This window comes from Haliaeetus leucocephalus, unplaced genomic scaffold, assembly GCF_000737465.1.
Source record: "Haliaeetus leucocephalus isolate CR32 unplaced genomic scaffold, Haliaeetus_leucocephalus-4.0 Scaffold450, whole genome shotgun sequence".
NCBI classification, from domain to species: domain Eukaryota; kingdom Metazoa; phylum Chordata; class Aves; order Accipitriformes; family Accipitridae; genus Haliaeetus; species Haliaeetus leucocephalus.
Genome location: NW_010972886.1, coordinates 20,997,686 through 21,003,685, shown reverse-complemented (window position 1 = coordinate 21,003,685; position 6,000 = coordinate 20,997,686).

The window sequence follows — 6,000 nt, the reverse complement described above, 5'->3', positions numbered from 1 at the left end:
GTCAGCAGTGGACATGGTTTTGGGATAATTTAACACAATCTCTAACAATTTGTTACACCTAAGCGGGGGCAGATGTGCATCCATATTAATTTTGGAGAAACTTCAGAAGTTACAACTTCAGCCAAGACTGCCCAATGCCACAGCCCTCCAGCCTGGGCTCCTGTTCAAGCGGAGGAAGCAAGGACAGCAACGAGGACTTGTCCTCCATGGCCACCCGCAGCCCGGTCCCCTCGGCAGCAGGGCCGGGGCTTTGGGGCCGAGGATTGCAGGACTGGGAGGAGCAAGGCTGACCTTCAAGTGTTGCCTGGGGGGAGCGAGAGCTGCTCCAGCCCCTGCCAAGGTCTGCTTTACCACCTCCCCGCTGTGTGTGTGCTTGTGTGCGTGTCTGCACGCTTCAGGCCCCTGCCTTGTCTCCCAGGCTGTTATCTCGGGGTGGTGTGAAGCCCACAGCCCCATCCCCAGCAGCCTTCGCTGCTCTGGGAGATGCCGGCAGCGGGGGTAGAGAGCAGCGCGTGGCCAGGACCCTCTGCCTGCTTGGGGACCAGGCTGGTGCAGTGCTGTAAATCAGGTGTTGCTCTAACAGTAAACACCCTACAGCAGAAATTACAGATTATAATTGTGGAGTGCTTTATAGCCGTAATAAAATTGTAGTGTTCTAGCCTGCATGTAATTACAGGCTAATAGATTTCTTCTTAAAGGGCTTAATGCAGAGAGGGGCTCTGGTTGCTGAGCACTGTGGGCACCCCAGGGCTGTGCCCACCCACTGCTTCTGTGGTGCTAGTGCTTCGGGTGGTGGGTGCAGGGGCTCCCACCCCGCTGCAGTCCCTGCCACGGCCCCAGGGGACCACTTTCTGATGAGGATGTCGACTGGGGGCTGCGGAGAGCCCCAGGGAGTGGGTGCTGGCAGAAGGGACTCCCACTGCAGGGGGGGATTAGAGGCTCTTGGCTGCTTCTCACGCTGCAACCTTCCTCGTCCTGCTCAGCATAAATAGAGCAGAGCTCTTCGCCCCTGGCCGTGCTCCTTGGGTGCCTGTTGAGATGGCAGGGAGCATTATGCCTGGAGGTTATTCAGTTCACAGATTAGGAGGGACTTTATTATATGGCATCGGCTCCCCTTTGGGGCGTTTTGCTGGGTGGTGGTGGTTGTTGTTTTCTCTCCAGGTGCGCTGCAGCCCCGGCTCTGCTGCGAGCAGAGCCGGGCTAGCACTGTGCAGAGTGAGCAAGTGTGCTGTGCTGGGATGTTGGCCAAATCCAGCCTTGCTCAAGTGCTATGCCACGAGGGCTCCCGTCCAGAGAAGAGCCCCATCCCAGGCAGCGGGCAGAGGACAAAGGGACACTGCAGCCCTTTCTCAGCTAGTGCTGCTCCAGCGCTGCAGGTGAGCAGCAGTGACCTTCACCAGTGCCACGGTTAGGCAGCAAGGAAGAGGGAGCTAGCCGCGAGCGTGGAAGCGGCGTTGAGTGGCTCCAGCCTGGGCTCCCGCAGCACCCCAGGTCCTGCCTCTCACTAGGACAGTGCCGTTTGCCTGGGCTGACGTGCCGGGGTGCCTTCGCAAAGCCAGCCCCGGTGATGGTGCCCGGCGGGACTGGCCAGGGCTCTCGGCGAGGCCATGGCACTGAAGCCAGCCAGCCCTGGGCAACTTGACTTCCTCTGCTAACACCCTGCAAAGCCGCGGGTTCCGGCCCCACTTCACCATCTCGCCCCGCTGCCGGGAGGCGAAACTGAGCACGGAGCGATCAAAGGGAGCAAGCAGAGAGTGTCGTCCCCTCCAGTCTTGCCCCGGGCCCTGCCTTTGGACTTCTGAAGGCTTTGCTCCAGCGGTGTCAGTTCTCATTAATCCACGTATCAAAGCCAGAGCTGCCAAACATCCTGGAGAGATCACGCCGGCTTCCTAGATGGTGTCACAGGCAGGGGAGGTGGAGGGGGAGCTGTGCAGGGAGGCTCAGAGCTGGGCTGCTTGGGGCAGAGCGTCTGCCGCCAGCAGCAGCGTGGTCCCCTGGGGCGGGCGGGAGCGGGGCTCTGGCCCTTCGGCTCTTGCACACGAAGCCCTGAGAGAGGTGGCCAGCAGAGCTGTGAAGGGAGGGTGCGAGATGTCTCCCGGACAAGGGAATGCCCTTCTGCAGTGCGACCTCCCATGCACCGCCTACGTGCAAGCGAGAAAAACAGATTTTGCAAGAAAACACAAAAAAAAGAAGAGAAGGTGTTCCTGCGTGCTGGAGAGTTTGACTTGCCCCGCTGCAGTCCTCTCCGCTCTGCTGTCACTGCGAGACCGGGTTTCCCTGCTCTGCTCCACCGTGGCTCAGCATCCCTCCAGTGAGCTAATCAGGTCAATGCATTTTTAACACGGCATAGGAAATCTTTATATTTTTTGTCAGACTCATTCTTCTCCCCGGTCTCTCTGTAGGGGGCTGAATTATTTAATGCTGAATATCAAGCAGAGATGTTTTCCCTTTGCCGGGCTGCTGACTGTGCACTTTAGGGCTGGAAAGATTGGCAGATGGCTGCTCTCTGAGGTGGGTGGAGGGGGAACCCATCACACGGAGCAAATTACCCACTTAGAGGCAGATTTACGGAAGAACTCGAGTCCCACTTTCAGGCATCTCAATAAACGGGCCAGATTTGTCTAGGGGTGAGCACCCAGCACCTCCACCGAGCTGCCGCCAGGACCACCGAGCACTCGCAAACCTTGCAGTTCCCTGTCTCTGTGTGCACTGAGCCTGTCTGCTGAAGTTTGGGTGTTTGTTTCTGTCCTGGGAAAGGGCTGGAAGAGCACGGCGGGAGAGATCCGGCAAGCCAGCAGCCTCACCCCAGCATCTCCCTGGTTTGTGCCTCTGGGGGAGTGATCCCGCGGGTCTGCCGGGGCCAGCGGTGCCCGTGGCGGTGGGCAGGGGTGGCCCATAATTGGGTGACGGCGAAAATATGTCGGCGGGGTGCAGGTCGCGTGTGGCGATTATCACATGCCAGGTGAATAAACACAAAGGGCTGGTTTGTGTATCGGGGTTTATCTTTTCCATTAATGGCTTTCTAAATTGGTGGCAGTGGAGCAAAAAAACCCAATCTGAACTCGGAGCATGCATGATTACTATTGTAATAACCTTGGCTAATAAGAATATGATGTGGTGTTAGGCTGGGAAAGAAAACACATTTCTCATTAGCTTTTTGATTAATTACTCCATATAATTTCCTAGGGGGACATGCCTGGGACTGATTGCCTTTGCTTTTGACGCGTGGAAGTGGTTTACCTTAACTTAATAATTTTCTCGGTGACATTTTAATGGCAGTCCTCAATTAATCTCCAGTCGGCCAGAGGCCGCACTGCCTTGGCCGGGGGGAGGGCAGGCCGTCGCGCTCCCCTTGCTCTTCCGGGGGCTTCAGCCCACCCCCATTGCCCACCCTTCTGCGGAGCAGGGGAGGGCAGGGCAAAGGCAGCTGCCATTGCCCGGGCGAGCGTCGCTCTGTCGGCAACCATTGGGGCAGGGCTGCCCTGCCGATGCTGCCTGGCCAAGGCACCGGGGCAGCACGGGGCCGGAGCATCTCTGTTGTGTGGGGCTGGAGCCCCTGGTCCTCCCCTGCCCCAGTGCTGCTGGGCCGCCAAGTGTTTCCAATACCTGGGAACGTGACAGCTGTGCAGCCGCTTCCTCGCTTGGCAAGCGCTGCCAGGGATCCAGCTGTTAGAAGGCATATGTTTACATGGCTTGGAAGCGACCAATTTCCTTCCCTGCGTTATAAAATAAATATTTTATGGGAGCTCAGATATTCAAAGATCGTTTGATGTTGCCACATGGAGCGGTATCAAATGAGGGTGGGAAGGAGGGGAAAAAAGGAGAGGGGAGCAAGCAGAGATTCATTTGTTTCCCTTGCTGAAAATGGAATTATGCTGCATGTTTCTGCATCATAAAATTACCCAGAACGTTGATTTCTGCTTACTGTTTCAGGAGCAGGTGCTTGGCTTGCACCACCGCAGCACCGCAGCGGGCCATGTCCTGTGTGGCTGCGGGTGGCAGTGCCACACGTGGGAATGGTCCTGGCAGCACATCCTGCACCCGGGACGTGCGTCCCACATCCCAGGCGCATCCATTTGCTGATGGTATCTCCACCTGTGCGGTGCGAACAAAAGTCCCCCAGCACTCTCCAGCCGAGCCCGTGCTTTTAGACCAGAATTAAAACGTTGGCAGGTCCATCCTAATTTCCGCTAAATAAAATGTCAGGGTCATTCCCCGTCTCGTCCTGCTAGCCTGACATTTCTGGGGATATTGTCTGAGCACCGATCACCTGCTGCTGGAAGCTGTTTGCCACAGACCTTCTCTGCCTCTGCTCTTGCCTTGGCGCTGCCTGGGACCTTCAGGCCGCTGCTCACCCCTGCCTGCTCCCAGGGGCTTGCAACAAATAAAAATAGGGCCTGGCACGTGCTAGTGCCCCTCACAAGGAGGCTTTCTAGTGCAGTGGCTGAAGCCAGAGTGAGATGTTGGCCCAGCAAAAGGGCAAAGATGTGGAGAAGGACCTGCAAGTGGAAAAATCGCCCAGGGCTGGTGACCGCTGGCATCCCTGCGGTCCTCAGGCTGCTGCGGTGCAGGTGATGGGGAGAGCGGAAGGAAGGGAGGTCATGGAGGAAGCAGACAAATTTTAAAAGCAATGGTTCATGGGGTGCAGTGGTGGGGACCAGGAGCAGCTCATGGCAGGGCTGACCTTCCCCGTCGCAGCCAGTCCCTTCCCGAGGCTTTTCCCAGGGCTGCGTTGGCGATGCTCAGCCTGTGCTCATGGTACAGGGCAGCTGTCTGCTCTGCCCACGCCACGGCTGCAGGATGGAGGGACCGAAGTGGGTGGTGACAGGTCCCAGTCCCTAGGAGCAGGGATGCAGCCTCAGACTGCAGAGCGGAGGGAAGCGTCTGCCATGCATGCTTGTAGCCCCGCTTGACAGCTCAATGCGAGCGGGATTTGCTCCGAGAGCCGGGCTGAGAGGCAGCGGGGAAGGCTGACGCGATCAGCTGAGCATGCAGGGAGGATAGACGGGATTACCGCCCAGATCCCGCTCCTTCACATGCTCCGCGGCGGCGGCCACCCCCTCCCACACAAGCACAATCCTGCAAGCAGCGGTCAATCCGGGGGACGAGGAGTAGCCCAAAAGGGGCTGCTGAAGGAGAGCGGGTGACAAAAGGTCCCTGCAGAACCGGCGGGGGCTCTGCGTGGTGGGGCGGGCACAGCCAGTAAGCACCCCTCGGCATGCCGGCCCCGCAGCAGGTACTGACTGGAGCGCCGGGAGGATAAACGCTGGCAATATTTATGTTTCCATCCAAATGTACAGATCAAAGTCGACGTGTTAATCTATTCAACAGCATCTCAAGGATTAAAAAGTTGCAGGCAAATCACGGTCCTAAAGTGGTAATGTATTTTCGCTTGTCAGTTGACAAATCATTTTATAAACCTCTTCTGTACCTTCCTGCGGCCCCTGGGTTTGATGGTTTGGGATGCGCCAACTTTCAGTCCCCCCGTGTCTCGGCGGCTTGTGCTGCACTTCTCCTTGGGGAAGGTGCGTTGGGAGCGCACTTTCCGCACTGCACCCCTTGTGCTTGCTCGGAGCAGGGTTGGGCAGTTGGGTGTTGGGGCCGTTGGGTATTTATATTTTTCTCCCTAGCCCAATCAAGTGTTTCTTTCTGTTGCTCACATTTTATTCCTCTTTGCAGTGATAGCAGGACCAGGGGCATGGCTGTCTCCAGCACACCGCAGTGGTCACAGCACGCTATCCCTGCCGAGTGGCGGCAGCCACACATGCCGACTCGCTGAGACCGTAAGAGGGGCTGTGGTGCAACCGGGGACCCTCCATTGGCAAAGAGCCACCAAGGGAGGGGACACCGTGGGGATAGGACTCACTCGAGCACCCGATGGGTGACAGCCCTTCTCCCCCCGCTGGGGACGCACCCTCTGCTGTCACCCTGTGCCTGCTCAGTGCCGCTCTGCCTTGCAATGACTTTTATTTACCGGCATGTTTATCTTTCAAACAAAGT